General features: G+C 49.2%; 1 long non-coding RNA gene across 2 annotated transcripts in view; it reads left to right on the forward strand.

Moving 5' to 3' along the window:
* The window catches only part of LOC114701885, a 48144-nt gene extending 37460 nt beyond the window's left edge, over positions 1-10684 (forward strand). For both annotated transcript variants that reach the window (XR_003735889.2, XR_005092797.1), the window contains one exon: positions 8310-10684. This is a non-coding gene — a long non-coding RNA (uncharacterized LOC114701885). The remainder of the gene's footprint in view (positions 1-8309) is intronic.
* Positions 10685-10915: the final 231 nt, after the last annotated feature.

Here is a 10915-nt window from a genome sequence, read left to right on the forward strand (position 1 = left end):
TCCACTTCCCCCAGGAAGTCTCTGCTTCCTAAATACTCCACAACCTTCCCAAACAGCACCACTACCCAGAGACCAAGTGTTCAAATACAGGAGCCCGAGGGGGGCATTTTACATTCAAACCATGTGTTGGTAAGTTTATTGTCAGCTGGGCAAAACCTAGAGTCGCCTGGGAAGAGGCTCAGTGGAGGAGTTGCCAGATCGGATTGGCCTGTGGCCAAGTTCATGAGACACTACCTTGACTGAAGATGACATGGGAGGGTGCAGTCCACTGTGGGTGGCATCCTAGGTACAACAAGAAGCATTCTTCCATGGTTTCTGCTTCAATTCCTGCCTGAGGTCCTTCCCTGATTTCCCTCCATGATGGACTACTACCTGGAAATGAGCAAACCCTTCCTTCCCGACGTTGTCTTTGGTTAGAGAGTCTTCTCACAGCCAAAGAAAATAACTAGAACAAACCACAGTTGACACCTGAAACTGACTGTCCCTCAACCGTGTCTCTCTCCTGGAGTCACTCGCAGGTTCTAGTTGTACTTCTTACTCTGTTTGGAGAGTACATGGAGGCTCACGCTGTAGGGGAAAGCTGACCATGTCAGAACATTCCAGAAGAAAGGAGGAAGGATCCTCTTATGTAGCCTGGGAAACCTATCCCAGAGTAATGTCATGTTTTAGTTGGAACCTTCTCAAGAGAAGAACTGGAATGAGATGGGTTCTCTGGATGAGTAGGGAGCAGGAAGGTGCTTCACTGAAGAACGGGGTCTTGTGGAGCCGTAAGGAGTCTCCATCAATGTCACCTTTGATCACAGCAGCTCTCGGTCACTCAGCTATGCAGGTTCATCCCTTAGCTTTCATCCTACAAGCTATGTACCACCCCTCACGTTAAAGAGGAACCTGGGGCTCTGAGGAATGCAGCATCCTGACCAGATCTTACAGCTGGCCAGCCGTGGAGATAAGATAGGGTCCCTGCTGTAACTGATGCCAGAGCTATCAATGTTAATTTTTCAAAAACAGAATTGTTGCTGGGGATGGTGAGGATTTACTTTGGCTTTGGGACTAGTTTTTAAAATGACCCCAGTGGGTACAAGATATAGTGAAGAGATTTTATTTGAAGGCAAAGAAGAATGGTCCTGAATAAAGCTGTCAGGAGGTGGAGTCAGCTGTGTTGAGAGGTGGTAAATCCCAGAATGGTGGGGAGAATACTGCTGACACTCCATAGAGTTCTAGCGAACACCTTCAGCCTATAGCTTGCAGGGCTGTGTGCAGCTACATAAGGCTAGGGATAACCCAACACAAAGCTGTAAACTTACTTAAAAACAGATTTTTCACAATTTTTTAAATAGCTCCATTGTGTGGTTCTTGAGTATGAACTCTGTAGCTGATGATGCTGTTTTGCAATGCTAAATGGTCAGGCTCTCCTCTCAGGGTATTTTAGGTTTCAGATGAGGAATTAAAAACAGAATAACTTTGAATATCCGTTCTGGAAGAGTAAATGTTCTCTGGTTACCTGAGATCATTACTGATCATACTGGGTTCCAATTCACTTAAGCAAGAATAGTATTTTCATGGCAGGAATACAGAGGTTGTTCTTGGGGGGCACGAGGAGATGGTGAGCCAAGCTTTGCAGAGGGCTGATTCCAAGAGGCAGCAGCCAGTGGGTTCTCCTCTGGGCAGCGTGGCTAAAATGCATCTTTGACTATCAGGGTGGATGAATCAGAGTTTACTGCGGCCCACCTTGTATCTCTTTCTAAGGTTGAGTGTAGAAAGAGACCATCCATTTGGTAAGCTTAGCCAGATGCAGGCCATCCCTTCAGTACCCTGACTGACAGCATCTGCTATGGAGGGTAATTTTCCAGAAGAAACCTGAGATGCTGATACACGGAGGAGGGCATGGATGCTGGCGATGCTGTGAGCAGCAGCGAGCATCCTTGTTGCCCCTCTCTTGACCAGCTCTGACTCCAGCAAGCACACAGAGCCTCCACTCCTGTCTGTGCTCCCAGCTCTCCCACAGCCTCCACACCCAAACCACAGTACCACTGTATCGCTGTGTACTCCTGCTTTATTTCCCAAGACGGGCATCCCAGTTAGGCAAGCGATTAAAACTCTCCAGTGTGTTTAGCAGGAGCAGCCCAGCGGAGGACCAGCTTGCTGAGTCTGCTCAAAAGTAAGGGCCCCATCAATTTTCCACCTTAGGGAGGCTAGGCTGTGGACAGTGTTCTGTCTTTGCAGAATCATGACCCTCTTTCTGGTGACAAGCAAGGGCTCCTTTTGAAGGTTAACATGGCAGCCCTTAAAACATGATTGTTGTTTTTAAAGTTGTTTCTGTTATGGCCTGGGGAGCTGGCTCAGTGGGTAAGTGCTTGCCACGCAGCCACAGGAGCTGGAATCAGTCCCCCAGTATCCGTGTAAAATGCTAGGCATGGCGGTGTGCGCATTATCCCAGTGGTGGGAAGAGATGGAGGTTGGGCCTCCCTGGAGCTCCCTGGCCAGTCAGCCTAGCCTAATAGGCAAGCCCTGGCTCTCAATGAGAGACCAGAAACAAGGGGTATGGTTCCTGAAGATGAACACCTGAGGTTGACCTCTGGCCCATATGCATACGCACACACTTACGCATTCCCATGCTTGCACGTGCCCATCCGTGAACATCCACCTGCAAATACACCCTCAACGTTGTTTCTACTCGTTTATTATATTCACTTTTAGTATAGCTTATTAATTGGCTAATTCACTTATGACCATAAGTAATGGGTTTATTAGTTAATGGATAGACAAAAGGAGCCATTTAGGAAATGGAAGTTATAACGCACAAGCACCCATGTGCTAGCCACCAGCTTAGAAAGCACTACCAGAGCCTCAGAGCATCCATCAGCATCCGCCCATCCCATCCACTTGGTGGGAACCACTACCCTGGCTTTGGCATTCCGCTGCTTTCTTTTGCAGATTCATCAGGTTTAGACTTCCAAACAGTGTGGTGGTGCATTTTCCGTATTAACGGTAACCTCTTTCTGTAGCCTGCAGTGCGCCTTTCCTCTCAACATTGTGCCTGTGAGGTCCCAACATCTCCTGCCTTCCCTCTACTCACAGTGTAAGAGCTCTCGAAGGTCTATGGTCATCTGCACAGTGTTCAAGCATTCCGCTGAGATGAATACTAACTGCCCACAAATGTAAGATCTTGTCCACGTGCCCTGGTGTGTGCATATGCAGGTGTATTCAGGGCTTGTCCTGGGAAGTCGATGGCTGTCCATCAGGGATGGAGTGTGCTCAGCTTTACCAGGTGCCATACAGTTTTCCAAGGTGGCCCAATGGGTCCTGAAGCCAGTATCTGGTGTCCCTGCAGCCTTATGTCGTGGTTAGTGTTTGTCACTTGGAGTTTCCTTTCTTACCAGTCTCATGGTTCTTGAAGGGTACTTGATTGTGTTTTCATTTCCGTTTGTCTGAGGACCATGTTCATTGTCTCTGTGGCTTCTCTTTTGAGAAGTTCCCAGTTAGGATTTTACCCACTTTTCTATTGTGTGTTTATCACTTTCTTACTGATTTGATACTAATGTGCAATCATATGTCATAGGCCACTCCATGTCACTCACTAGCCGTATGTCTTTATTTCCTAGTTGGCAGCTTCTGTGGTTCGTTTTTATGGTAGCATTTGATAACCAAGGATCTCAGGCATAACTCCTGGGGATCCATTCATAGCTGTGCTCATAGTTAGAGCTTTTCTGTCTTCAGATAGCTGTCTCTACCCTGTGGTCACAAACACACCCCTTTCTCCTGACTATTAGAGATCATACTTTTCATATTCCCCACTCATCTCTGCTCCATCTGGAATTGATGATCTACCGGTTTGACTTCACTCTTGATATGGTGTATTGCTTACCTCATCGTGGTGACCAGACAACCGGTAAAAAGGCTGCCTGAAGGAGGAAGCACTTATTTTGACTCTGTCACTGCCCTGGTTTCCAGGCTAAGCTCCCAGCCCCTCATGTCCTCCAGTCAATACTGTCGGTCCCCCGTCCCCTACCCAGTTTACATAAGGAAACAATGTCCTAAGAGCTTCCCTCCAGTGGGGCCCTCAGTTACACCCCTGAGAGTCCAGCCACCCTCCTGGGGTGGTTTCTATGGAGAAAGGTGGGCTGGTGTCCTAGCAACAACCAGGGACTAACTTCAGGATTGCAGCTCTCTCCCATGGGTCAGAAAGGCCTTTCTGGTTAGCTGCAGAGTCCTTGGAATGTAAACACAGGCGACCTGATTATGCCCTCCCCTTCCTCCTGAGTCAGAACCATCTGGGGTTAACTCAGGGAAGGGGCTAAATTAAGCCTTGAAACCAAGCCGCCTGGATGACAGGCACTTTGTTGTGCTTGAGTGACTGCGATGATGGGTCTCTGGTCAGAAGGAGAGCACTAATCTCATCTCCGGAGAGCAGCTGTGGCCGTCCAGCTCTTGCCCTGTAGACACAGGAGATGCCCAGTCCCTCACAGGACCTGCTCGTTCACTCAGCATGGATCATCTGGGCACTGTGCTCTGAAGTAGAGGCTCAGTTGCTCCTGTCCCAGAATCCTCAGCGTCTAGAAGAAAGCAGATAAGTATCAACAGACCCCAGCACAGAAGGGACCAGTGTTTGGAGACCCTTCCAGCCAGAGCAGAATGAGGAGTGGGTTTCTACAGAGCTTGTATCTTCTTAAGGCTTATGTAATGTCTGGACCACAGAGTGGCCAAAATCAAGGGGAAGGGAGTCAGTCCTCACTGGCCAACAAGCAAACAGATGTCACTGCATTGAAAATCTGCTTGACAACACTACCAAAGCCACACACATGCACACCCCATGCCTGTTTTCCTGCTGAGTATATGTAGCTATGAAGAAATGACATACATGTACATTTTACATTAGAAAAACAATGTGAGTGGTTACGGGACTAGAATTAAAACAGGCATGCTTCAGTGTTTAAAGGGAGAGTTGTCAGATCTGCTTCACCTTGAAATGTTCTGAAACAGAAGATGAGTAGACGGGGTGGGTGGATGTGTGTTGAAACAAGCGCATGCCAGCACACAGGCATGGTGGAGCAGGTGTGTGGATGCTCACCGTAAGAGTCCTTCAGCTTTGCTAAATGTGGACCATTCTCCTATGCAATGTGCACGTGTGGCACCAGACAATGAGTACAACAAGAATGTTCACAGTGGTGCTATCCATGACAGTCCCAAACAACAACTCCTCTCAGGTTCCGTTAATAGTAGACTAGACCCACCCGTCTCCGGTGTGTAGATCCAAGAGACCGCTATTCCTAAGAAAGCCTAGATGAGCTAGGCTACCGCCCAGCCACAAGGGTGAGCCTGACAAAGCAATGTGGGGGGAAGAAGCCAGAGTCCTCAAAGAGAATGCTGTGTGAGTCTGTGTGTAAAAAAATTCAAAACCAAGCAAAGCTGTCTATGGTGTTAGGAGTCACTTGAGAGTTGTCAAAAGGAGGAATTGAGGAACAGTGACTTAGTGGGTCACCAAGGCAGGCCCCCAGGGGTGCAGAAGGCTGGCTTTTCTTTTTTATCTTAGCACTAAAGAGTGCATCAAGCTATACACTTAAGAATGTGTCCCTTTATACAGCATTGGAAATGGAAGGAAGGAAGACCAAACAGCTTTTCCTAACTGCTCTGGGGCATCAGAACCCACTCAAAGCCCACAGCTGTGAAGGGAACAGAATGCATTCCTTCAGAATACATCTGTTCATTCACTTACGCACTCCGCAGCGTCGGTCTCTCCAGTGGTCACTGATGGGCTCTGTCCTTCACACAGACAGGATGCTCTACTCAGTATAACAAGTGGCTCTGTGAGGTTTTCCAGGAGTTCACATGCACCATAGAAGGGGTGAGAAGACATTCATGGCTGATCCTCACTCCTAACACCCAGATTTCCAATGATGATCCTCTTGGGATGGACGTCCTGAGACATTATTTGACTTGTGCATTAGGAGTCTCCAGAGAAACAAAACCAATGGTGTGTGAGGAAGCATGTTTGGGTGGGCACGTGTGGTGTGTGTGTGTGGTGGGGGGTACGTGTGTGTGTGTGTGTGTGTGTGTGTGTGTGTGTGTGTGTGTGTGTGTCTTATGTGTATCTCTATACACACATCGACATATGTGTTTCTATTTACACATATTGTCCTAGTTAGATTTCTAGTGTGATAAATACATGAACTAAAAGCAACTTGAGGAGTAAAAGGTCTATTTCATCTCTCAGCCTGCAGCCCACCATCACAGAAAGTCAGGGTAGGAACCCAGAAGCTGGGATTGAAGCAGAGGCCATGGAGGGACACTCCTCACTGCCTTGTTCTCCACGGCTTGCTTATGCAACCCAGTATCAACTGCCCAGGAGTGACGCCACCCCTGATGAGGTGGGCCCTCCCACATCAATCATTAATCGAGAAAAATGTTCTATAGACTTGTCTACAGACCATTTGCAATCTTTTCTCCGGTGAGCTTTCTCTTCACAGATAGATCTGTGCTTGTGACAAGTGAACAAAATCCAACCAGCACATACAGAGGTATTATCACCCATGCTAGCCCCTAAATACCAGAAAGCTTTAGGCTGGAAAGATGCAGTTGCCTCGTGGAGGAAGTCTAGTCTGGTCTGTGCCCGGATCCCATCCCCACAAAGGCCCCATGTGTCAGCATATTTTAAATATAATTGGGGTAGAAATAGACAAGGAAGATTTCAACCGTTGACCTCTGCATGGCTGTGCTAAGTACCCTAACACATGAACGTTAGTCTTGCCTATTAAAAATACACAAGGCATACAAAAGAATAGCATAAACATACACCTGTCGTTCACAATGACAGCAGCGAACACCCCAGAATCCATTGCCCAGTGATGGTCATTGTGCCCTCAGGGAATTCCTTACTGCTTTGGCTTGAGGAAGACACGCTCCTGAATTTCTTGTCCCGTCATTCTTTGTTACAGAACTCAAAATGCACTTTGGCCAGAGTATACTGTCTGGAGCCTTCGCAGATAGTCAGGCTGCGCACATTCTGCTGTGACATGATCTTTCCCTCCAGTGTCTGGGCTTGGTCCACTGCTGTCACAGACAGCTGCAGCTCAGCCATCTCATTGTCATGGAATATTCCAGTTGTGTGGTTCTGTTACCACATGGTCACTGACGCACACCTGGGCGGCCTCCAGCCCTTTGCTGGGACAGCTGCTTCTGCAGCTGGGTGAGTGGCCTCTAGTCTCCAGGTACACAAAGCAGCTCTCTCTCGCTCTCGCTCTCGTCTCTCTCTCTCTCTCTCTCTCTCCCTCCCTCCCTCCCTTTCCCTCCCTCCATGCACAGCTGTGAGAGCAGGTGCCCAGCTACAGACTGTGTCTCTTTGCTTTCCTAACTAGTGCCAAATGGCGTTCCAGAACAGTTGTGCCAACATGTATTCCCGCCAGAGACCATGAGAGGCTCTTGCAGGGCCACCTCCTTCGCACCTTGCAGGGAGTGCTCACAGCCTCTCTGGGTACAGAATCACCTCCTCTCGGACCTGCCTACTCCTGTCCCTTTCTCAGCCAGAGCTTTAGAACATGTGTGACCATGATGCCCCATGCCCTCCCGAACACCGAGGAGGACTCATCTCCTGGCTTTGACCCAGCACGTAAACATATACGACCTCCCCGCTGGTTTTAGTGTGACTGCAACAGCTGTCTGTTTCTGCTTCATGGGAAAGGGGAGGGCAAGGTACACAGAGTGGGTGGCCCGAAGGCTGGACTTCAGGGTACATGTCTTTATGTTATTAATATCTCATCCTTGAAATTCAAAACTTACGTTCTGACGTGTGTGTGTGTGTGTGTGTGTGTGTGTGTGTGTGTGTGTGTGTGTGTGTGTTTGTCGGTGGACATGTGTGTGCACATATGCACGTGTGGAGGCCAGAGATCAACCTCAGGCTCTCGTCCTTAGGGAAGTTGTCCACCTTCTTGGAAACTGTATCTCTTATTTTCCTGAAGCTAACCAATTAGACTGGACTGGCTGGCCAGTGAGCTCCAGGAATCCCCTGGGTCTGCCTCCCCAACACTGGGACTCCAAGTATGCATGCTTTGTTTGTGGGCACTGGGGATCTAATTCAGGTCCTTGTACTTGCAAGGCAAGCGCTTGACTGGCTGAACAATCTGCCCAGCCCCCAGGTTCTACCATCTCCCAGTGACCAAGAGAGATGTAACCCAAGATGGTGTCCGATGCGATGGATGTCACTCCAACCCATGATCTAGTCCTCAAGCCTATAGTCGCCCCGCCCTTCCACCTGGCCTCAGCAAGGATGCTGGGAGATGACCTTGGTTTTGTTGTTCTGTTTCTCTTCGTTACAGGTTAGCCTGGCGCGGAAGATAAAGACATTTGCAACCAAGATGGTAATCACGAGTGGAAATGATGAAGACCGGGGAGGCCAAGAGAAAGAGAGCAAAGAAGAGAGCGTGCTGGCCATGCTGGGCATCATTGGGACCATCCTGAACCTGATCGTCATCATCTTTGTATACATATATACCACCCTGTGAATGGCCCCGCGCAGCCTCGGCGGCCTCAGGATGGCCACGAGACACGGGTCCTGTGTGTCCACATATCGGTGACCGGACACGGCAGGGGGCCAGCGGGTTTGAAGACCACACACTACTTCATCAATGCACCTTCGAACTTTCTGGTAGGTCACCAAATGAACCCGTCCTGCTGTGAGGAGCAGACACTCTGAAGCACAATGAATCCAACAAAACTCATTCAGGCCACGAGGAACTCAGCATCTCTGACTGGGGAGCTGACGGGATGCTGGAAAGACCAGCCTTTGGCACTAGTGGTGAGCAAATGCGTGAGAAAATGCCTCATCCTGGAGTACTGACCACATCCCATACTGGAAAGGAGGATGAGCCGAGCAGATGCAGCTCAGCTGGCCACCTCCTGGGACCAGCTGTAGGGGTGGTCCGCTCACAGGCATCCCATTCATCAGATGTTTCCAGCTGTTTGATACGGGAGATAACTTATTTTTCATTTTTCATTGGCTTGATGTGTGTATCTGTTCATATCAAGGTATATAAATATATATTTTTAATAAATGTGCTCTATTTTTTAGCATGAACCAAATATTTGGAGAAGCGCTTCTGGATCCATAGCCTTTCTTGGTTTTAATCGCTTTGCTCCATCAACCACAGGACATCCTTTTCTGTAGCTTTCCGGTTGTCTCAGCTCATCTCAACTCTTTGCCTTCATGCTCTTCTCTCTCCCCATCTCTGCCCCTCCATTTTCTCCTCCCATTCCTCTTCCCCTCTCTTCTCCCCTTCTCTCCCCTCCCATTCTCCTCTCCTCCTCTCCACCCCTCCCCACTTCTCTCCCATTCTCCCTCATCTCCTGTCTAGAGGACATTTTTCCGTAATACCAGCCATGGTCTTGGCTGGTGCATGTTTCAAGATTGTCGAGCGGCTTTTCGTTGTTCTGTCAGAGATCTAAAATGATTGTGGGCATGCCGGACCTTAGATGCACCCTGTCTTTCGTGAGAATTATGCATGAACAAGGGCTGAGTGACAGATCAGCTTCCCACGTGTTTTAAAAGGACTACCACGGAGGAAGATGAGCGTGGGTGCCCTGCCTGCGGGTCACCCGTGGGATGGAGCGGTCAGCAGCTCACTGGCAGTGTTGCTCATTCACTCCTGTAACCATTCTTTTATCAGATTTTGATTTTTTTGTGACTGTGAGGGATGGGAATGGGTGAAGCTCAATGTTCGGTGTGCCATCCCTTCTTTGGTGAGATGCCTAGGGGGTGGGTGGTCTCTTCGGAAGTCGATGGGATGTGAATGATGGGAAACCTCCCCACTGTAAGCACGCATGCACAGTCAGTTCCTGCTGTAAAGACGCCTCTGTGACAAGTGACCCTTCAAGGGCATTGGCAGGGGACTTAGTGATCTCTGTAAAGGACCCCTTGCACATTTTAAAGCGGGTTTCCACCCACACGAAGCTGTTTTCTCTCTGAGGGGGCGGTTGAATAAATACAAGTTTGCCCTGCTCCCTGGCTCCCTAACATGGCCCCAGCCTGGCTGCCGTGGACGGCCTTGAGGAAAGGGCCAGTGTTCATTCCGCCCCTGGCAGAAACAGCAACAGCCTGCCCCAGTGGATTCAGATGATACACACCGAGGGGGTCTCTGCCTGCCCCCTTCCTTAAATGACACCATGAAGGAGTCATTTCTAGGGCTCCACTAAGGGACCAGTTTCTCTTATAAATCAAATACCCGTGAGCACCTGGCTCTGGCCAGAGGTGTCTCCATTTCCCCACCAGAAGGAAGGACACCTTGTACACAAGCCACCGGGGCCCTCTTAGTTGCCCGTGAGAGAGAGAGAAAGAGAGCCTCTCACCTGTGAAGAAGCAAGGACAGTTCAGACCAGGAATCTTCCCCGAGATTACCTGGCACCCAGTGGAGTCAGGTCCTAGCCCCAGCCTGTCCACTTCCTTAATCCCAGCAAGGGAAAGCCTATTGTTTTGCGGAGGGCCAGCTCAGCATACCTCCCTACCCCACCCCCATAACAGGAAACAACCTGAGAACTTCTTGGATGCTGGCAGAATAGGACACAAATAAAGACAGCGGCGAGAGGCTAGTTAGAAATGTGAGAGCCATCGAGGGGAGAGCGCTACCCACAGGCTGTGTGGTTCTGGAAAAACTGTAATTCTGGACAGTGAGCAATAAAGGTGCGATGGGGAAAAACACTATCGGTGTCGCCAGCTTCCTTGGGAGTGTCCGTGTCCTCATTTTATTTAATAAAACTTGACCGTGGCTGTATTTATTTCATTTCAGTTTCTTGACTTTGAGGCGGAGTCTCACGTAGCACAGGCTGGTCTTGAACTTGCCATGTAGCTGAGAATGACCTTCAGTTCCCGATCTTTGTGCCTCCACCTCCCCAGTACTGGGATCACAGGCGTGTGCCACCATAGCCTGAA

This window comes from Peromyscus leucopus, chromosome 14 (assembly GCF_004664715.2).
Source record: "Peromyscus leucopus breed LL Stock chromosome 14, UCI_PerLeu_2.1, whole genome shotgun sequence".
Classification (NCBI taxonomy): Eukaryota; Metazoa; Chordata; class Mammalia; order Rodentia; family Cricetidae; genus Peromyscus; species Peromyscus leucopus.